The sequence below is a fragment of the Narcine bancroftii genome, chromosome 2 (genome assembly GCF_036971445.1).
Source record: "Narcine bancroftii isolate sNarBan1 chromosome 2, sNarBan1.hap1, whole genome shotgun sequence".
Taxonomy (NCBI): Eukaryota; Metazoa; Chordata; class Chondrichthyes; order Torpediniformes; family Narcinidae; genus Narcine; species Narcine bancroftii.
This window is the reverse complement of record NC_091470.1, coordinates 186,652,511-186,674,582: the sequence shown is the minus strand read 5'-3', so window position 1 is coordinate 186,674,582 and position 22,072 is coordinate 186,652,511. Positions and strand designations below refer to the sequence as shown.

At 52.4% G+C, this 22,072-nt stretch overlaps 4 non-coding genes across 4 annotated transcripts; all 4 read right to left on the bottom strand.

Moving 5' to 3' along the window:
• Window positions 1–2,335: 2,335 nt before the first annotated feature.
• Window positions 2,336–2,499, bottom strand: LOC138755905 (U1 spliceosomal RNA). The gene has a single exon (XR_011352617.1). It is a non-coding gene; the product is annotated as a U1 spliceosomal RNA (small nuclear RNA).
• Window positions 2,500–8,418: 5,919 nt separating this feature from the next.
• On the bottom strand, window positions 8,419–8,582 carry LOC138755917 (U1 spliceosomal RNA). Its single transcript, XR_011352629.1, has one exon. It is a non-coding gene; the product is annotated as a U1 spliceosomal RNA (small nuclear RNA).
• Window positions 8,583–14,497: 5,915 nt separating this feature from the next.
• On the bottom strand, window positions 14,498–14,661 carry LOC138755919 (U1 spliceosomal RNA). Its single transcript, XR_011352631.1, has one exon. It is a non-coding gene; the product is annotated as a U1 spliceosomal RNA (small nuclear RNA).
• Window positions 14,662–20,526: 5,865 nt separating this feature from the next.
• LOC138755904 (U1 spliceosomal RNA) lies at window positions 20,527–20,690 on the bottom strand. The gene has a single exon (XR_011352616.1). It is a non-coding gene; the product is annotated as a U1 spliceosomal RNA (small nuclear RNA).
• Between the last annotated feature and the right edge of the window lie 1,382 nt (window positions 20,691–22,072).

Genomic DNA, 22,072 nt, shown 5'->3' with positions numbered 1-22,072 from the left:
GTGGGTGAGCGGTTGTTACATTGGGAGCTTCTGTGCTGTGCGGTCGGCTGACAGGAGTTTCGGTGGGTAGCTTTGGTGGGCTGCTTTGGTGGGCTGGTGATGGGAGCTTAGGTGGTGTGTAATCAGGGCGTCAGCATCTTTGGTGGGTGGGCGGTCGGGGTATCCAGAGTCTCGGTGGGTGGGTGACCGGGGGCGGTCAGTGCAGCAGGAGCTCGGCTGGCATCGGGAGCTTCAGTGGGTGTGGGGTTGATACATTTGGAGCTTCGGTGGGAGGGCGGTTGGGTGACCAGACCTTCGGTGGGCGGGTTATCATGGCGTTGAGGGTTCGGCTGGTCGGACAGTCAGGAGTTCGGATGGGAGGGCAGCTAGAGCGATGTTCCATGACTAGGGTATCGCGAGCTCGGACGGACGTGCGGACTGCATCTTACTGACAATCCGTGAATTTCACGCATTAACACTACACAGTCAAAATACCTCGGTGAACCACAGGTCAATGTCAAAAGTCTGCACTTGTCTTGTGAGTCGTGGTTTGACCACCCCTGCTCTTGAGTCCTCCCATCATCAGACACTATAGTCAGGAAGAGTGGGGCTTTCGTCTGAGAGAAGAGTGCCGTCGTTTCGGGTGGGGGTGAGCGCGGGTGTTGTAGTTTAATGGAAGGAGCTGTAGTCTGGAACTGTGGACATGGTGCTCCCTCACGATTAGGGGCAAAATGGCGCGAGGATTTCTCGGTACTGCCATACGTGGCACAGGAGTGACCCATCCTTCACCTCTCAAAGGGGAGCGGGGTGGGGGTTTGGGGTGAAATGACAAGGTGTCACAGAGGTGGGAACCGGGAACAAAGGTCACGGTGTACATGGATGAGAATGTATAAAATGGGTGTAAAAAGCCTGAAAGTTTTCTTCTTTGTTAATAACTTATTGTGAAATGTATGCTTGTAGTTGATTTGAACTGTGCGGAGTTCTAATTAAAATGTGAAAAAGTGAAGTGCCTCTCATTTTGACTGAACGGTGTCATTGGCTTTCAAAAATAATGTTTTACCTAATTTCAATATTGGTTTCCGCAGCCTGTTGTTGGAAGCTGGGTTTATTTTTTCCAATGTGTTTTGAGCTAATTTTGGAAGTAGGACAGCAAAGGAGCAGTGAGGGGCTTTGTGGCTGAAGACCACACAGGCGGTGGGCTGGAGTTGATGAAGCCACACAGGCTGCGGGCTGCTGGTGACTGGCTTTAGACTGGCTGAAGGGGTAGCTGGTGTTGTAAGGGTGGCGAGGGCTTCCTAATCATGTGTGAGGTTTGCGCGTGTGTGTAGCTGGGATTAGCGATGGTTTGAACTGAAGGCTGCGTAGTTTGCAGGCTCCTGGACATAATGACTTTTGGGGATAGGGACGCCTGTCTTTTGCTTCCCTTTTACTGCCTGGGGAATTTTGGCGATAGCAAATCTTCGTCCGGCTTCTGATAGAGTTAAGGAAATTTGGTGTAATATGATAAGGCGGGGGGTGGGGGGGGGGGGGGGGGTGGTGGGGCGGCGACGGGGGGCGTTGTCTTGGGTCAACTTTTCCCTCTCATTTTGTTCATTTTTGATTGGTCACAGTGTTTGAGCTACCGAAAGAAAATAGACACACACACACACACACACCGAGAGCAGTTCAGTTTATACAATGCTTTATTACAAAATCTAAAGCTGAATTCACACTACAATATGCAAGGCCTTGCCAATTATACTTTTCAACGCCTAGCAAGGACTGCACACTTGTATAGGTTGTCGGGGCGCCGGTAGCCGCTTCTCTACCTCCCTCGACCAGGACGTTAGCTGGACTCTTGAAGTTCTTCTTCTTGCTGAGAGATATTGCTACCTCTTGGAGAGTCTCAAACTTCAGCAGTGGGACCATGGCTTATATTACCCAAATGTTGTTTACTTCAGATCTTATCTCTTTGAACTAATGATTTAATAATCTTCAAGGTCTAATGACAGTCTGCAACCAACAAAAGACAACTGCATCCCTGGGCCCCATAGTGGTATTTAGATTATGTCTTCTGATGCAACTGCATCCCTTCTTGCATAAGCTGTTCTAAATCCTCCATTACAGGGGGAAGCTGTATGGTGAAGATTTTGATAGGTTGTGTAGAAATTGGGTGATGAGAGTGAATTGGATTTGTTGTTTTAGTGGGGAGATTTGGTGAGCGTCAGAGGGTGAGTGAAGACGGGTGGAGATTTTGCAATGAGAGGGTCTCCCACGAAGACTATAACAGCACATGAAAGGACCATTAAGAAGAGAGAGTCGGTATGAAACGGGTTAATAATGAGTAGAAATGAATTCTGTCTTTGGAAGTAAAGATCAGGGGAGAGCGCGAACGCAGTCCCCCACTACCACAAATTTTGCAGTCGAGTATCCCGCATTTGGGGACATCGCAGGCGTCAGCACACCCGAAGTGCAATGGGATAGCCTCGTCCTGGGAGATCGGCCATCATGACCACCGATTCTCCCCTGCCAGGTAAGTATGCTTTTGCTCGCTCGTTCCCACTCCCCCAACCTCCAACCTTCCCCCTTTAGATCATAGCGAGCTGGATCTTTTTCAACCTTCTATTGCACCAACTCCCCACAATCAGTTTCCAATTCCAGATTTGACTTCGATTCTTTCATTATTGTTGATATTTTCTATATCTTCTACTTTGCTTCCCTTCATTTGCATATCTGCCGTAAAAGGAAGATCCCTTAGTGGGAGCGGCTTGCCATTGGACCCTGACCACTGAGTGTCGCACTGTTCCCGGCGCATGCGTGACGCTCACGAGAGTTGCCACCGCTGGCTGTGAAGCCAGCCATGACTGCAAATTGTGACATTAATTCACGAGTTAGGACGCATCACCGTTGCCAACACGTTCGTCCTCCCTTCGTTGTTTGACGGGCTTCTCCTCTGCTTTGAGCCCGACGTTGTCCGGCAGCAGAAGAGTTCTGGCCTTGTTGAGGGGGCAAGATTTTCCAAAGAAGCCAGACTCCATTGACCAACCTGCCAACTGTCCCGTGTGCCACTGGGACCCATCGGGAGGTGGGGCTGAGGAGGAAACACGCCGTCGAGGACCCGCCCATTTCCACCTGCCAATCGCGCGGTCTCCGCAGCCACGAACCCGGGTCCGTCCCCTAATTGGCTGAGGTGCTGGGAAGTCGGCTGATGGACAGGAAGGAGGAGTGTGAAAGACCTACCACTTGCGGTGGGTGACGTCATGGGCGCTAACGATGGCTCGGCTGCGCGTTTGGCCGAGATACGCTGGAGGCGCCTGATTTGAACGTGGCTCGCTGGGAGTGAGGGGGCGGAGGGCTGTGTGAACGGGTGGTGAGTGGATGAAGGTAGGGAGGGAGGGGGCGGAGGGCTGTGTGAGGGAGGGAGGAAGGGTTGGAGGGCTGCGTGACGGACGGTGTGGAGGAGTGGAAGGTGGAATGACAGGCAGGGGGTGGAGGGGAGGGTTGTTGGGAGGGTGTGAATGGGGTGATGGGTGGGGAAAGGAGTGAGTGAGTTGGACGGGATGGGAGTGAGTGGGGTGTAGGGGTAGGGTCGATGAGGGACAGAGGAGGGAGGAAGTGATTTGGGAGGAAACGGGGAGAAATGGGCGAGGGAGGTGGAGGAGCGGGTGTGATGGAGGGAGGGAGGGAGGGAGAGCATAACAAGAGGAAAGTGGAGGGATGGAGGATGCGGGTTGGGGCAGGGAGGAGGTGTGAAGGGGATGGAGGCAAGGAGACGTCTGTGGGAGAGGGGTTATTTTCTGGCAGAGGGGGTCTGTAGTCGAGTGGGGAGCTCCACTCAGTTGGGCGGGGTCTTTTGTCGGGGAGGGTGGGCTCTTGGACAGTGGGGCTGTAGTCTTGGAGACGGTGTCTGTAGTCTGGGGGAAGGGAATCTGTCATTTAGGGAGGCAGGTCTGTAGTCTGGGAGAGGTAGGTCTGTTGTCTGACAACCCCTTTTCAACCGAAAGGTTAAGTCGGTGCTCCTCCTGCCCGGGTTCTCCACTTTCAGGTGGCCACCTGACACCAGCTTTGGTGTACAAGAGGTGGCTTTACAGTTGGATATTGTGGCCAGCTGTAAGCGGCTATCGAACCCATTAATTGGTGAGTGAACAACCAGTGTTTAAAGCTGTCGTTCACACTAAACCAAGAAAAGCCGGGTCAGTGCGACCTTCTTCACAGAGATCCGACATCCCGGCGCAATGGTAGGCGGGACGTTCAGCATTAATGCAACGTCGTCGTCCCGGGAAGGCGCGGAAACTTTTACACTGATGTCAAACATGTTGCCTCTGACACTACTTACTTTGGCAACTAAGGACTAGGATGAAAATGACGCACCCCAATGCCGCATTCGTCATGTTAACACAGGTAAGGGAAGTGGTAAAAATGTGTACCATCTGACGAGCAGTGTAAAAGGGCCTGGGTGAGGGGGGTTCAGTCTGGGGAGAAGGGGGATGTTGTCTCTGGATGGCTGTGTCGTCTGGGGAAGTGGTAGTGTAGTCTGGGGAGGAGATGTAGTTTGGTGGAGGGGGGTGTATCTGGGGAGTGGAGTGTCATCTTGAGGAATGGGGCATCTCGGAGAGGGGGGATGTAGCCTGTGTTGGGGGCTGTAGTCCAGGGATGGGGGTTGTAATCTTGGAGAAGGTGTCTCGTCCAGGAGAGAGCATCTATAGCCAGGAAGAGTGGGGCTTTAGTCTGAGAGAAGAGTGCCATCGATTCGGGTGGGTGGGGGGTGGGGGGAGGGGCACGTGGGTTGTAGTTTAATGGAGGTTGCTGTCTTCCGAAAGAGAAGGGTCTCCCTGCGCATGCGTAACACTCATTAGAGTTGCCACCGGTGGCTGTGAAGCCAGCCATGACTGCACATTGTGACATTAGTTCGCGAATTAGGACGCATCACCTTTGCCAGCACGTTCGTCCTCCTTTCGTTGTTCATGCTCGAGGTCACTGTCTTCTGTTCGGATACACAAACGGTCTGGAGACTGATGTGGGCAGTTTGCGTCGGCATTAGGCACCAGGGTGAACCTGGTAACTGTCCCGACTGGTCCACCATCCCTCATCACAGTCAGATCTGACCACCTGAAGGCACGGGGGATCTTATATGGAGAGGCTGAGGTGTGTTATAAGAATTGGTCAGAGGGAATTGCAAAGGTCCACCAAAATTTGGAACTGTGGACATGGTGCTCCCTCACGATTTTGGGGAAGAAATTGGTCAAACGGCGCGAGGTTTTCTCGGTTCTGCCACACCTGGGACAGGAGTGACCCATCCTTCACCTCTCCGCCCTGGCGCCCAACTGTGGGGAGTCCATAGTAAATCGTGTCCGAAAGAGCGCCGTCACTAAAACATGAGAACAAGGTGTTATTAAACTTGGCTCTCATTCTGATGACCACCCTCGTGTGTGGCTGCATCAGGTTGTGCGTGGAAGCAAAGGAGGAGGTCACCAAGTGCCACTACGTGCTGAGGTTCTAGCTGAATCAGGAGTTGCGAAAGATAAGCCTGGCCCCAAAGCCACGCTATGTCCCGGTCAGCTGGACTTTGCCACACCACCTATACTTTGTGGAAAGGTGTTTCCAGGAGAACATTTCTAACCAGAAGGCGATCAGGCAGTGACCAGCACGGAATGTCCTGCAGAAACTGGGAGAAGAGGACTCGATGGATCTGGTGGGATGGTACCCTGAGCTGACCCTCCGGAACATCTGGCACTGAGGCCTGGTGCAGCCAACGCGAGGAAACTGTGGGGAAGGGCCACCGTGTAGAGAAGTGGTGGACACCTTTGCTTAACATAAGAGCCACATATGGTTACAAAAATGTTATATAAATGTTGAAAAATACATGTAGGTAACAATATTTATTCATGAATGTATTTTTAAACACTGCTAATTGGGCACATACTGCACGAACGTGTCATAGGTGAATTTTTGTGGAACTAATTTTAGGGGAAAATTTCTACAACATGTATTCAACTTTTGACTGCTGTTACCAATGGAGACGTCAGGAGCATCGATGGGTGGAGGGGGGCGGGTGCAACCGAGGCGGAGTCCACGGTCAGGGCGTCGGGAGGTTCGGAGGGCGTGTGGTCGGGGTGTCACGCCCTTCGGTGGGTGAGCGGTTGTTACATTGGGAGCTTCTGTGCTGTGCGGTCGGCTGACAGGAGTTTCGGTGGGTAGCTTTGGTGGGCTGCTTTGGTGGGCTGGTGATGGGAGCTTTGGTGGTGTGTAATCAGGGCGTCAGCATCTTTGGTGGGTGGGCGGTCGGGGTATCCAGAGTCTCGGTGGGTGGGTGACCGGGGGCGGTCAGTGCAGCAGGAGCTCGGCTGGCATCGGGAGCTTCAGTGGGTGTGGGGTTGATACATTTGGAGCTTCGGTGGGAGGGCGGTTGGGTGACCAGACCTTCGGTGGGCGGGTTATCATGGCGTTGAGGGTTCGGCTGGTCGGACAGTCAGGAGTTCGGATGGGAGGGCAGCTAGAGCGATGTTCCATGACTAGGGTATCGCGAGCTCGGACGGACGTGCGGACTGCATCTTACTGACAATCCGTGAATTTCACGCATTAACACTACACAGTCAAAATACCTCGGTGAACCACAGGTCAATGTCAAAAGTCTGCACTTGTCTTGTGAGTCGTGGTTTGACCACCCCTGCTCTTGAGTCCTCCCATCATCAGACACTATAGTCAGGAAGAGTGGGGCTTTCGTCTGAGAGAAGAGTGCCGTCGTTTCGGGTGGGGGTGAGCGCGGGTGTTGTAGTTTAATGGAAGGAGCTGTAGTCTGGAACTGTGGACATGGTGCTCCCTCACGATTAGGGGCAAAATGGCGCGAGGATTTCTCGGTACTGCCATACGTGGCACAGGAGTGACCCATCCTTCACCTCTCAAAGGGGAGCGGGGTGGGGGTTTGGGGTGAAATGACAAGGTGTCACAGAGGTGGGAACCGGGAACAAAGGTCACGGTGTACATGGATGAGAATGTATAACATGGGTGTAAAAAGCCTGAAAGTTTTCTTCTTTGTTAATAACTTATTGTGAAATGTATGCTTGTAGTTGATTTGAACTGTGCGGAGTTCTAATTAAAATGTGAAAAAGTGAAGTGCCTCTCATTTTGACTGAACGGTGTCATTGGCTTTCAAAAATAATGTTTTACCTAATTTCAATATTGGTTTCCGCAGCCTGTTGTTGGAAGCTGGGTTTATTTTTTCCAATGTGTTTTGAGCTAATTTTGGAAGTAGGACAGCAAAGGAGCAGTGAGGGGCTTTGTGGCTGAAGACCACACAGGCGGTGGGCTGGAGTTGATGAAGCCACACAGGCTGCGGGCTGCTGGTGACTGGCTTTAGACTGGCTGAAGGGGTAGCTGGTGTTGTAAGGGTGGCGAGGGCTTCCTAATCATGTGTGAGGTTTGCGCGTGTGTGTAGCTGGGATTAGCGATGGTTTGAACTGAAGGCTGCGTAGTTTGCAGGCTCCTGGACATAATGACTTTTGGGGATAGGGACGCCTGTCTTTTGCTTCCCTTTTACTGCCTGGGGAATTTTGGCGATAGCAAATCTTCGTCCGGCTTCTGATAGAGTTAAGGAAATTTGGTGTAATATGATAAGGCGGGGGGTGGGGGGGGGGGGGTGGTGGGGCGGCGACGGGGGGCGTTGTCTTGGGTCAACTTTTCCCTCTCATTTTGTTCATTTTTGATTGGTCACAGTGTTTGAGCTACCGAAAGAAAATAGACACACACACACACACACACCGAGAGCAGTTCAGTTTATACAATGCTTTATTACAAAATCTAAAGCTGAATTCACACTACAATATGCAAGGCCTTGCCAATTATACTTTTCAACGCCTAGCAAGGACTGCACACTTGTATAGGTTGTCGGGGCGCCGGTAGCCGCTTCTCTACCTCCCTCGACCAGGACGTTAGCTGGACTCTTGAAGTTCTTCTTCTTGCTGAGAGATATTGCTACCTCTTGGAGAGTCTCAAACTTCAGCAGTGGGACCATGGCTTATATTACCCAAATGTTGTTTACTTCAGATCTTATCTCTTTGAACTAATGATTTAATAATCTTCAAGGTCTCATGACAGTCTGCAACCAACAAAAGACAACTGCATCCCTGGGCCCCATAGTGGTATTTAGATTATGTCTTCTGATGCAACTGCATCCCTTCTTGCATAAGCTGTTCTAAATCCTCCATTACAGGGGGAAGCTGTATGGTGAAGATTTTGATAGGTTGTGTAGAAATTGGGTGATGAGAGTGAATTGGATTTGTTGTTTTAGTGGGGAGATTTGGTGAGCGTCAGAGGGTGAGTGAAGACGGGTGGAGAGTTTGCAATGAGAGGGTCTCCCACGAAGACTATAACAGCACATCAAAAGGACCATTAAGAAGAGAGAGTCGGTATGAAACAGGTTAATAATGAGTAGAAATGAATTCTGTCTTTGGAAGTAAAGATCAGGGGAGAGCGCGAACGCAGTCCCCCACTACTACAAATTTTGCAGTCGAGTATCCCGCATTTGGGGACATCGCAGGCGTCAGCACACCCGAAGTGCAATGGGATAGCCTCGTCCTGGGAGATCGGCCATCATGACCACCGATTCTCCCCTGCCAGGTAAGTATGCTTTCTCTCGCTCGTTCCCACTCCCCCAACCTCCAACCTTCCCCCTTTAGATCATAGCGAGCTGGATCTTTTTCAACCTTCTATTGCACCAACTCCCCACAATCAGTTTCCAATTCCAGATTTGACTTCGATTCTTTCATTATTGTTGATATTTTCTATATCTTCTACTTTGCTTCCCTTCATTTGCATATCTGCCGTAAAAGGAAGATCCCTTAGTGGGAGCGGCTTGCCATTGGACCCTGACCACTGAGTGTCGCACTGTTCCCGGCGCATGCGTGACGCTCACGAGAGTTGCCACCGCTGGCTGTGAAGCCAGCCATGACTGCAAATTGTGACATTAATTCACGAGTTAGGACGCATCACCGTTGCCAACACGTTCGTCCTCCCTTCGTTGTTTGACGGGCTTCTCCTCTGCTTTGAGCCCGACGTTGTCCGGCAGCAGAAGAGTTCTGGCCTTGTTGAGGGGGCAAGATTTTCCAAAGAAGCCAGACTCCATTGACCAACCTGCCAACTGTCCCGAGTGCCACTGGGACCCATCGGGAGGTGGGGCTGAGGAGGAAACACGCCGTCGAGGACCCGCCCATTTCCACCTGCCAATCGCGCGGTCTCCGCAGCCACGAACCCGGGTCCGTCCCCTAATTGGCTGAGGTGCTGGGAAGTCGGCTGATGGACAGGAAGGAGGAGTGTGAAAGACCTACCACTTGCGGTGGGTGACGTCATGGGCGCTAACGATGGCTCGGCTGCGCGTTTGGCCGAGATACGCTGGAGGCGCCTGATTTGAACGTGGCTCGCTGGGAGTGAGGGGGCGGAGGGCTGTGTGAACGGGTGGTGAGTGGATGAAGGTAGGGAGGGAGGGGGCGGAGGGCTGTGTGAGGGAGGGAGGAAGGGTTGGAGGGCTGCGTGACGGACGGTGTGGAGGAGTGGAAGGTGGAATGACAGGCAGGGGGTGGAGGGGAGGGTTGTTGGGAGGGTGTGAATGGGGTGATGGGTGGGGAAAGGAGTGAGTGAGTTGGACGGGATGGGAGTGAGTGGGGTGTAGGGGTAGGGTCGATGAGGGACAGAGGAGGGAGGAAGTGATTTGGGAGGAAACGGGGAGAAATGGGCGAGGGAGGTGGAGGAGCGGGTGTGATGGAGGGAGGGAGGGAGGGAGAGCATAACAAGAGGAAAGTGGAGGGATGGAGGATGCGGGTTGGGGCAGGGAGGAGGTGTGAAGGGGATGGAGGCAAGGAGACGTCTGTGGGAGAGGGGTTATTTTCTGGCAGAGGGGGTCTGTAGTCGAGTGGGGAGCTCCACTCAGTTGGGCGGGGTCTTTTGTCGGGGAGGGTGGGCTCTTGGACAGTGGGGCTGTAGTCTTGGAGACGGTGTCTGTAGTCTGGGGGAAGGGAATCTGTCATTTAGGGAGGCAGGTCTGTAGTCTGGGAGAGGTAGGTCTGTTGTCTGACAACCCCTTTTCAACCGAAAGGTTAAGTCGGTGCTCCTCCTGCCCGGGTTCTCCACTTTCAGGTGGCCACCTGACACCAGCTTTGGTGTACAAGAGGTGGCTTTACAGTTGGATATTGTGGCCAGCTGTAAGCGGCTATCGAACCCATTAATTGGTGAGTGAACAACCAGTGTTTAAAGCTGTCGTTCACACTAAACCAAGAAAAGCCGGGTCAGTGCGACCTTCTTCACAGAGATCCGACATCCCGGCGCAATGGTAGGCGGGACGTTCAGCATTAATGCAACGTCGTCGTCCCGGGAAGGCGCGGAAACTTTTACACTGATGTCAAACATGTTGCCTCTGACACTACTTACTTTGGCAACTAAGGACTAGGATGAAAATGACGCACCCCAATGCCGCATTCGTCATGTTAACACAGGTAAGGGAAGTGGTAAAAATGTGTACCATCTGACGAGCAGTGTAAAAGGGCCTGGGTGAGGGGGGTTCAGTCTGGGGAGAAGGGGGATGTTGTCTCTGGATGGCTGTGTCGTCTGGGGAAGTGGTAGTGTAGTCTGGGGAGGAGATGTAGTTTGGTGGAGGGGGGTGTATCTGGGGAGTGGAGTGTCATCTTGAGGAATGGGGCATCTCGGAGAGGGGGGATGTAGCCTGTGTTGGGGGCTGTAGTCCAGGGATGGGGGTTGTAATCTTGGAGAAGGTGTCTCGTCCAGGAGAGAGCATCTATAGCCAGGAAGAGTGGGGCTTTAGTCTGAGAGAAGAGTGCCATCGATTCGGGTGGGTGGGGGGTGGGGGGAGGGGCACGTGGGTTGTAGTTTAATGGAGGTTGCTGTCTTCCGAAAGAGAAGGGTCTCCCTGCGCATGCGTAACACTCATTAGAGTTGCCACCGGTGGCTGTGAAGCCAGCCATGACTGCACATTGTGACATTAGTTCGCGAATTAGGACGCATCACCTTTGCCAGCACGTTCGTCCTCCTTTCGTTGTTCATGCTCGAGGTCACTGTCTTCTGTTCGGATACACAAACGGTCTGGAGACTGATGTGGGCAGTTTGCGTCGGCATTAGGCACCAGGGTGAACCTGGTAACTGTCCCGACTGGTCCACCATCCCTCATCACAGTCAGATCTGACCACCTGAAGGCACGGGGGATCTTATATGGAGAGGCTGAGGTGTGTTATAAGAATTGGTCAGAGGGAATTGCAAAGGTCCACCAAAATTTGGAACTGTGGACATGGTGCTCCCTCACGATTTTGGGGAAGAAATTGGTCAAACGGCGCGAGGTTTTCTCGGTTCTGCCACACCTGGGACAGGAGTGACCCATCCTTCACCTCTCCGCCCTGGCGCCCAACTGTGGGGAGTCCATAGTAAATCGTGTCCGAAAGAGCGCCGTCACTAAAACATGAGAACAAGGTGTTATTAAACTTGGCTCTCATTCTGATGACCACCCTCGTGTGTGGCTGCATCAGGTTGTGCGTGGAAGCAAAGGAGGAGGTCACCAAGTGCCACTACGTGCTGAGGTTCTAGCTGAATCAGGAGTTGCGAAAGATAAGCCTGGCCCCAAAGCCACGCTATGTCCCGGTCAGCTGGACTTTGCCACACCACCTATACTTTGTGGAAAGGTGTTTCCAGGAGAACATTTCTAACCAGAAGGCGATCAGGCAGTGACCAGCACGGAATGTCCTGCAGAAACTGGGAGAAGAGGACTCGATGGATCTGGTGGGATGGTACCCTGAGCTGACCCTCCGGAACATCTGGCACTGAGGCCTGGTGCAGCCAACGCGAGGAAACTGTGGGGAAGGGCCACCGTGTAGAGAAGTGGTGGACACCTTTGCTTAACATAAGAGCCACATATGGTTACAAAAATGTTATATAAATGTTGAAAAATACATGTAGGTAACAATATTTATTCATGAATGTATTTTTAAACACTGCTAATTGGGCACATACTGCACGAACGTGTCATAGGTGAATTTTTGTGGAACTAATTTTAGGGGAAAATTTCTACAACATGTATTCAACTTTTGACTGCTGTTACCAATGGAGACGTCAGGAGCATCGATGGGTGGAGGGGGGCGGGTGCAACCGAGGCGGAGTCCACGGTCAGGGCGTCGGGAGGTTCGGAGGGCGTGTGGTCGGGGTGTCACGCCCTTCGGTGGGTGAGCGGTTGTTACATTGGGAGCTTCTGTGCTGTGCGGTCGGCTGACAGGAGTTTCGGTGGGTAGCTTTGGTGGGCTGCTTTGGTGGGCTGGTGATGGGAGCTTTGGTGGTGTGTAATCAGGGCGTCAGCATCTTTGGTGGGTGGGCGGTCGGGGTATCCAGAGTCTCGGTGGGTGGGTGACCGGGGGCGGTCAGTGCAGCAGGAGCTCGGCTGGCATCGGGAGCTTCAGTGGGTGTGGGGTTGATACATTTGGAGCTTCGGTGGGAGGGCGGTTGGGTGACCAGACCTTCGGTGGGCGGGTTATCATGGCGTTGAGGGTTCGGCTGGTCGGACAGTCAGGAGTTCGGATGGGAGGGCAGCTAGAGCGATGTTCCATGACTAGGGTATCGCGAGCTCGGACGGACGTGCGGACTGCATCTTACTGACAATCCGTGAATTTCACGCATTAACACTACACAGTCAAAATACCTCGGTGAACCACAGGTCAATGTCAAAAGTCTGCACTTGTCTTGTGAGTCGTGGTTTGACCACCCCTGCTCTTGAGTCCTCCCATCATCAGACACTATAGTCAGGAAGAGTGGGGCTTTCGTCTGAGAGAAGAGTGCCGTCGTTTCGGGTGGGGGTGAGCGCGGGTGTTGTAGTTTAATGGAAGGAGCTGTAGTCTGGAACTGTGGACATGGTGCTCCCTCACGATTAGGGGCAAAATGGCGCGAGGATTTCTCGGTACTGCCATACGTGGCACAGGAGTGACCCATCCTTCACCTCTCAAAGGGGAGCGGGGTGGGGGTTTGGGGTGAAATGACAAGGTGTCACAGAGGTGGGAACCGGGAACAAAGGTCACGGTGTACATGGATGAGAATGTATAAAATGGGTGTAAAAAGCCTGAAAGTTTTCTTCTTTGTTAATAACTTATTGTGAAATGTATGCTTGTAGTTGATTTGAACTGTGCGGAGTTCTAATTAAAATGTGAAAAAGTGAAGTGACTCTCATTTTGACTGAACGGTGTCATTGGCTTTCAAAAATAATGTTTTACCTAATTTCAATATTGGTTTCCGCAGCCTGTTGTTGGAAGCTGGGTTTATTTTTTCCAATGTGTTTTGAGCTAATTTTGGAAGTAGGACAGCAAAGGAGCAGTGAGGGGCTTTGTGGCTGAAGACCACACAGGCGGTGGGCTGGAGTTGATGAAGCCACACAGGCTGCGAGCTGCTGGTGACTGGCTTTAGACTGGCTGAAGGGGTAGCTGGTGTTGTAAGGGTGGCGAGGGCTTCCTAATCATGTGTGAGGTTTGCGCGTGTGTGTAGCTGGGATTAGCGATGGTTTGAACTGAAGGCTGCGTAGTTTGCAGGCTCCTGGACATAATGACTTTTGGGGATAGGGACGCCTGTCTTTTGCTTCCCTTTTACTGCCTGGGGAATTTTGGCGATAGCAAATCTTCGTCCGGCTTCTGATAGAGTTAAGGAAATTTGGTGTAATATGATAAGGCGGGGTGGGGGGGGGGTGTGGTGGGGCGGCGACGGGGGGCGTTGTCTTGGGTCAACTTTTCCCTCTCATTTTGTTCATTTTTGATTGGTCACAGTGTTTGAGCTACCGAAAGAAAATAGACACACACACACACACACACCGAGAGCAGTTCAGTTTATACAATGCTTTATTACAAAATCTAAAGCTGAATTCAAACTACAATATGCAAGGCCTTGCCAATTATACTTTTCAACGCCTAGCAAGGACTGCACACTTGTATAGGTTGTCGGGGCGCCGGTAGCCGCTTCTCTACCTCCCTCGACCAGGACGTTAGCTGGACTCTTGAAGTTCTTCTTCTTGCTGAGAGATATTGCTACCTCTTGGAGAGTCTCAAACTTCAGCAGTGGGACCATGGCTTATATTACCCAAATGTTGTTTACTTCAGATCTTATCACTTTGAACTAATGATTTAATAATCTTCAAGGTCTCATGACAGTCTGCAACCAACAAAAGACAACTGCATCCCTGGGCCCCATAGTGGTATTTAGATTATGTCTTCTGATGCAACTGCATCCCTTCTTGCATAAGCTGTTCTAAATCCTCCATTACAGGGGGAAGCTGTATGGTGAAGATTTTGATAGGTTGTGTAGAAATTGGGTGATGAGAGTGAATTGGATTTGTTGTTATAGTGGGGAGATTTGGTGAGCGTCAGAGGGTGAGTGAAGACGGGTGGAGATTTTGCAATGAGAGGGTCTCCCACGAAGACTATAACAGCACATGAAAGGACCATTAAGAAGAGAGAGTCGGTATGAAACAGGTTAATAATGAGTAGAAATGAATTCTGTCTTTGGAAGTAAAGATCAGGGGAGAGCGCGAATGCAGTCCCCCACTACCACAAATTTTGCAGTCGAGTATCCCGCATTTGGGGACATCGCAGGCGTCAGCACACCCGAAGTGCAATGGGATAGCCTCGTCCTGGGAGATCGGCCATCATGACCACCGATTCTCCCCTGCCAGGTAAGTATGCTTTCGCTCTCTCGTTCCCACTCCCCCAACCTCCAACCTTCCCCCTTTAGATCATAGCGAGCTGGATCTTTTTCAACCTTCTATTGCACCAACTCCCCACAATCAGTTTCCAATTCCAGATTTGACTTCGATTCTTTCATTATTGTTGATATTTTCTATATCTTCTACTTTGCTTCCCTTCCTTTGCATATCTGCCGTAAAAGGAAGATCCCTTAGTGGGAGCGGCTTGCCATTGGACCCTGACCACTGAGTGTCGCACTGTTCCCGGCGCATGCGTGACGCTCACGAGAGTTGCCACCGCTGGCTGTGAAGCCAGCCATGACTGCAAATTGTGACATTAATTCACGAGTTAGGACGCATCACCGTTGCCAACACGTTCGTCCTCCCTTCGTTGTTTGACGGGCTTCTCCTCTGCTTTGAGCCCGACGTTGTCCGGCAGCAGAAGAGTTCTGGCCTTGTTGAGGGGGCAAGATTTTCCAAAGAAGCCAGACTCCATTGACCAACCTGCCAACTGTCCCGAGTGCCACTGGGACCCATCGGGAGGTGGGGCTGAGGAGGAAACACGCCGTCGAGGACCCGCCCATTTCCACCTGCCAATCGCGCGGTCTCCGCAGCCACGAACCCGGGTCCGTCCCCTAATTGGCTGAGGTGCTGGGAAGTCGGCTGATGGACAGGAAGGAGGAGTGTGAAAGACCTACCACTTGCGGTGGGTGACGTCATGGGCGCTAACGATGGCTCGGCTGCGCGTTTGGCCGAGATACGCTGGAGGCGCCTGATTTGAACGTGGCTCGCTGGGAGTGAGGGGGCGGAGGGCTGTGTGAGGGAGGGAGGAAGGGTTGGAGGGCTGCGTGACGGACGGTGTGGAGGAGTGGAAGGTGGAATGACAGGCAGGGGGTGGAGGGGAGGGTTGTTGGGAGGGTGTGAATGGGGTGATGGGTGGGGAAAGGAGTGAGTGAGTTGGACGGGATGGGAGTGAGTGGGGTGTAGGGGTAGGGTCGATGAGGGACAGAGGAGGGAGGAAGTGATTTGGGAGGAAACGGGGAGAAATGGGCGAGGGAGGTGGAGGAGCGGGTGTGATGGAGGGAGGGAGGGAGGGAGAGCATAACAAGAGGAAAGTGGAGGGATGGAGGATGCGGGTTGGGGCAGGGAGGAGGTGTGAAGGGGATGGAGGCAAGGAGACGTCTGTGGGAGAGGGGTTATTTTCTGGCAGAGGGGGTCTGTAGTCGAGTGGGGAGCTCCACTCAGTTGGGCGGGGTATTTTGTCGGGGAGGGTGGGCTCTTGGACAGTGGGGCTGTAGTCTTGGAGACGGTGTCTGTAGTCTGGGGGAAGGGAATCTGTCATTTAGGGAGGCAGGTCTGTAGTCTGGGAGAGGTAGGTCTGTTGTCTGACAACCCCTTTTCAACCGAAAGGTTAAGTCGGTGCTCCTCCTGCCCGGGTTCTCCACTTTCAGGTGGCCACCTGACACCAGCTTTGGTGTACAAGAGGTGGCTTTACAGTTGGATATTGTGGCCAGCTGTAAGCGGCTATCGAACCCATTAATTGGTGAGTGAACAACCAGTGTTTAAAGCTGTCGTTCACACTAAACCAAGAAAAGCCGGGTCAGTGCGACCTTCTTCACAGAGATCCGACATCCCGGCGCAATGGTAGGCGGGACGTTCAGCATTAATGCAACGTCGTCGTCCCGGGAAGGCGCGGAAACTTTTACACTGATGTCAAACATGTTGCCTCTGACACTACTTACTTTGGCAACTAAGGACTAGGATGAAAATGACGCACCCCAATGCCGCATTCGTCATGTTAACACAGGTAAGGGAAGTGGTAAAAATGTGTACCATCTGACGAGCAGTGTAAAAGGGCCTGGGTGAGGGGGGTTCAGTCTGGGGAGAAGGGGGATGTTGTCTCTGGATGGCTGTGTCGTCTGGGGAAGTGGTAGTGTAGTCTGGGGAGGAGATGTAGTTTGGTGGAGGGGGGTGTATCTGGGGAGTGGAGTGTCATCTTGAGGAATGGGGCATCTCGGAGAGGGGGGATGTAGCCTGTGTTGGGGGCTGTAGTCCAGGGATGGGGGTTGTAATCTTGGAGAAGGTGTCTCGTCCAGGAGAGAGCATCTATAGCCAGGAAGAGTGGGGCTTTAGTCTGAGAGAAGAGTGCCATCGATTCGGGTGGGTGGGGGGTGGGGGGAGGGGCACGTGGGTTGTAGTTTAATGGAGGTTGCTGTCTTCCGAAAGAGAAGGGTCTCCCTGCGCATGCGTAACACTCATTAGAGTTGCCACCGGTGGCTGTGAAGCCAGCCATGACTGCACATTGTGACATTAGTTCGCGAATTAGGACGCATCACCTTTGCCAGCACGTTCGTCCTCCTTTCGTTGTTCATGCTCGAGGTCACTGTCTTCTGTTCGGATACACAAACGGTCTGGAGACTGATGTGGGCAGTTTGCGTCGGCATTAGGCACCAGGGTGAACCTGGTAACTGTCCCGACTGGTCCACCATCCCTCATCACAGTCAGATCTGACCACCTGAAGGCACGGGGGATCTTATATGGAGAGGCTGAGGTGTGTTATAAGAATTGGTCAGAGGGAATTGCAAAGGTCCACCAAAATTTGGAACTGTGGACATGGTGCTCCCTCACGATTTTGGGGAAGAAATTGGTCAAACGGCGCGAGGTTTTCTCGGTTCTGCCACACCTGGGACAGGAGTGACCCATCCTTCACCTCTCCGCCCTGGCGCCCAACTGTGGGGAGTCCATAGTAAATCGTGTCCGAAAGAGCGCCGTCACTAAAACATGAGAACAAGGTGTTATTAAACTTGGCTCTCATTCTGATGACCACCCTCGTGTGTGGCTGCATCAGGTTGTGCGTGGAAGCAAAGGAGGAGGTCACCAAGTGCCACTACGTGCTGAGGTTCTAGCTGAATCAGGAGTTGCGAAAGATAAGCCTGGCCCCAAAGCCACGCTATGTCCCGGTCAGCTGGACTTTGCCACACCACCTATACTTTGTGGAAAGGTGTTTCCAGGAGAACATTTCTAACCAGAAGGCGATCAGGCAGTGACCAGCACGGAATGTCCTGCAGAAACTGGGAGAAGAGGACTCGATGGATCTGGTGGGATGGTACCCTGAGCTGACCCTCCGGAACATCTGGCACTGAGGCCTGGTGCAGCCAACGCGAGGAAACTGTGGGGAAGGGCCACCGTGTAGAGAAGTGGTGGACACCTTTGCTTAACATAAGAGCCACATATGGTTACAAAAATGTTATATAAATGTTGAAAAATACATGTAGGTAACAATATTTATTCATGAATGTATTTTTAAACACTGCTAATTGGGCACATACTGCACGAACGTGTAATAGGTGAATTTTTGTGGAACTAATTTTAGGGGAAAATTTCTACAACATGTATTCAACTTTTGACTGCTGTTACCAATGGAGACGTCAGGAGCATCGATGGGTGGAGGGGGGCGGGTGCAACCGAGGCGGAGTCCACGGTCAGGGCGTCGGGAGGTTCGGAGGGCGTGTGGTCGGGGTGTCACGCCCTTCGGTGGGTGAGCGGTTGTTACATTGGGAGCTTCTGTGCTGTGCGGTCGGCTGACAGGAGTTTCGGTGGGTAGCTTTGGTGGGCTGCTTTGGTGGGCTGGTGATGGGAGCTTTGGTGGTGTGTAATCAGGGCGCCAGCATCTTTGGTGGGTGGGCGGTCGGGGTATCCAGAGTCTCGGTGGGTGGGTGACCGGGGGCGGTCAGTGCAGCAGGAGCTCGGCTGGCATCGGGAGCTTCAGTGGGTGTGGGGTTGATACATTTGGAGCTTCGGTGGGAGGGCGGTTGGGTGACCAGACCTTCGGTGGGCGGGTTATCATGGCGTTGAGGGTTCGGCTGGTCGGACAGTCAGGAGTTCGGATGGGAGGGCAGCTAGAGCGATGTTCCATGACTAGGGTATCGCGAGCTCGGACGGACGTGCGGACTGCATCTTACTGACAATCCGTGAATTTCACGCATTAACACTACACAGTCAAAATACCTCGGTGAACCACAGGTCAATGTCAAAAGTCTGCACTTGTCTTGTGAGTCGTGGTTTGACCACCCCTGCTCTTGAGTCCTCCCATCATCAGACACTATAGTCAGGAAGAGTGGGGCTTTCGTCTGAGAGAAGAGTGCCGTCGTTTCGGGTGGGGGTGAGCGCGGGTGTTGTAGTTTAATGGAAGGAGCTGTAGTCTGGAACTGTGGACATGGTGCTCCCTCACGATTAGGGGCAAAATGGCGCGAGGATTTCTCGGTACTGCCATACGTGGCACAGGAGTGACCCATCCTTCACCTCTCAAAGGGGAGCGGGGTGGGGGTTTGGGGTGAAATGACAAGGTGTCACAGAGGTGGGAACCGGGAACAAAGGTCACGGTGTACATGGATGAGAATGTATAACATGGGTGTAAAAAGCCTGAAAGTTTTCTTCTTTGTTAATAACTTATTGTGAAATGTATGCTTGTAGTTGATTTGAACTGTGCGGAGTTCTAATTAAAATGTGAAAAAGTGAAGTGCCTCTCATTTTGACTGAACGGTGTCATTGGCTTTCAAAAATAATGTTTTACCTAATTTCAATATTGGTTTCCGCAGCCTGTTGTTGGAAGCTGGGTTTATTTTTTCCAATGTGTTTTGAGCTAATTTTGGAAGTAGGACAGCAAAGGAGCAGTGAGGGGCTTTGTGGCTGAAGACCACACAGGCGGTGGGCTGGAGTTGATGAAGCCACACAGGCTGCGGGCTGCTGGTGACTGGCTTTAGACTGGCTGAAGGGGTAGCTGGTGTTGTAAGGGTGGCGAGGGCTTCCTAATCATGTGTGAGGTTTGCGCGTGTGTGTAGCTGGGATTAGCGATGGTTTGAACTGAAGGCTGCGTAGTTTGCAGGCTCCTGGACATAATGACTTTTGGGGATAGGGACGCCTGTCTTTTGCTTCCCTTTTACTGCCTGGGGAATTTTGGCGATAGCAAATCTTCGTCCGGCTTCTGATAGAGTTAAGGAAATTTGGTGTAATATGATAAGGCGGGGTGGGGGGGGGGGGGGTGGTGGGGCGGCGACGGGGGGCGTTGTCTTGGGTCAACTTTTCCCTCTCATTTTGTTCATTTTTGATTGGTCACAGTGTTTGAGCTACCGAAAGAAAATAGACACACACACACACACACACCGAGAGCAGTTCAGTTTATACAATGCTTTATTACAAAATCTAAAGCTGAATTCAAACTACAATATGCAAGGCCTTGCCAATTATACTTTTCAACGCCTAGCAAGGACTGCACACTTGTATAGGTTGTCGGGGCGCCGGTAGCCGCTTCTCTACCTCCCTCGACCAGGACGTTAGCTGGACTCTTGAAGTTCTTCTTCTTGCTGAGAGATATTGCTACCTCTTGGAGAGTCTCAAACTTCAGCAGTGGGACCATGGCTTATATTACCCAAATGTTGTTTACTTCAGATCTTATCTCTTTGAACTAATGATTTAATAATCTTCAAGGTCTCATGACAGTCTGCAACCAACAAAAGACAACTGCATCCCTGGGCCCCATAGTGGTATTTAGATTATGTCTTCTGATGCAACTGCATCCCTTCTTGCATAAGCTGTTCTAAATCCTCCATTACAGGGGGAAGCTGTATGGTGAAGATTTTGATAGGTTGTGTAGAAATTGGGTGATGAGAGTGAATTGGATTTGTTGTTTTAGTGGGGAGATTTGGTGAGCGTCAGAGGGTGAGTGAAGACGGGTGGAGATTTTGCAATGAGAGGGTCTCCCACGAAGACTATAACAGCACATGAAAGGACCATTAAGAAGAGAGAGTCGGTATGAAACGGGTTAATAATAAGTAGAAATCAATTCTGTCTTTGGAAGTAAAGATCAGGGGAGAGCGCGAACGCAGTCCCCCACTACCACAAATTTTGCAGTCGAGTATCCCGCATTTGGGGACATCGCAGGCGTCAGCACACCCGAAGTGCAATGGGATAGCCTCGTCCTGGGAGATCGGCCATCATGACCACCGATTCTCCCCTGCCAGGTAAGTATGCTTTTGCTCGCTCGTTCCCACTCCCCCAACCTCCAACCTTCCCCCTTTAGATCATAGCGAGCTGGATCTTTTTCAACCTTCTATTGCACCAACTCCCCACAATCAGTTTCCAATTCCAGATTTGACTTCGATTCTTTCATTATTGTTGATATTTTCTATATCTTCTACTTTGCTTCCCTTCATTTGCATATCTGCCGTAAAAGGAAGATCCCTTAGTGGGAGCGGCTTGCCATTGGACCCTGACCACTGAGTGTCGCACTGTTCCCGGCGCATGCGTGACGCTCACGAGAGTTGCCACCGCTGGCTGTGAAGCCAGCCATGACTGCAAATTGTGACATTAATTCACGAGTTAGGACGCATCACCGTTGCCAACACGTTCGTCCTCCCTTCGTTGTTTGACGGGCTTCTCCTCTGCTTTGAGCCCGACGTTGTCCGGCAGCAGAAGAGTTCTGGCCTTGTTGAGGGGGCAAGATTTTCCAAAGAAGCCAGACTCCATTGACCAACCTGCCAACTGTCCCGAGTGCCACTGGGACCCATCGGGAGGTGGGGCTGAGGAGGAAACACGCCGTCGAGGACCCGCCCATTTCCACCTGCCAATCGCGCGGTCTCCGCAGCCACGAACCCGGGTCCGTCCCCTAATTGGCTGAGGTGCTGGGAAGTCGGCTGATGGACAGGAAGGAGGAGTGTGAAAGACCTACCACTTGCGGTGGGTGACGTCATGGGCGCTAACGATGGCTCGGCTGCGCGTTTGGCCGAGATACGCTGGAGGCGCCTGATTTGAACGTGGCTCGCTGGGAGTGAGGGGGCGGAGGGCTGTGTGAACGGGTGGTGAGTGGATGAAGGTAGGGAGGGAGGGGGCGGAGGGCTGTGTGAGGGAGGGAGGAAGGGTTGGAGGGCTGCGTGACGGACGGTGTGGAGGAGTGGAAGGTGGAATGACAGGCAGGGGGTGGAGGGGAGGGTTGTTGGGAGGGTGTGAATGGGGTGATGGGTGGGGAAAGGAGTGAGTGAGTTGGACGGGATGGGAGTGAGTGGGGTGTAGGGGTAGGGTCGATGAGGGACAGAGGAGGGAGGAAGTGATTTGGGAGGAAACGGGGAGAAATGGGCGAGGGAGGTGGAGGAGCGGGTGTGATGGAGGGAGGGAGGGAGGGAGAGCATAACAAGAGGAAAGTGGAGGGATGGAGGATGCGGGTTGGGGCAGGGAGGAGGTGTGAAGGGGATGGAGGCAAGGAGACGTCTGTGGGAGAGGGGTTATTTTCTGGCAGAGGGGGTCTGTAGTCGAGTGGGGAGCTCCACTCAGTTGGGCGGGGTCTTTTGTCGGGGAGGGTGGGCTCTTGGACAGTGGGGCTGTAGTCTTGGAGACGGTGTCTGTAGTCTGGGGGAA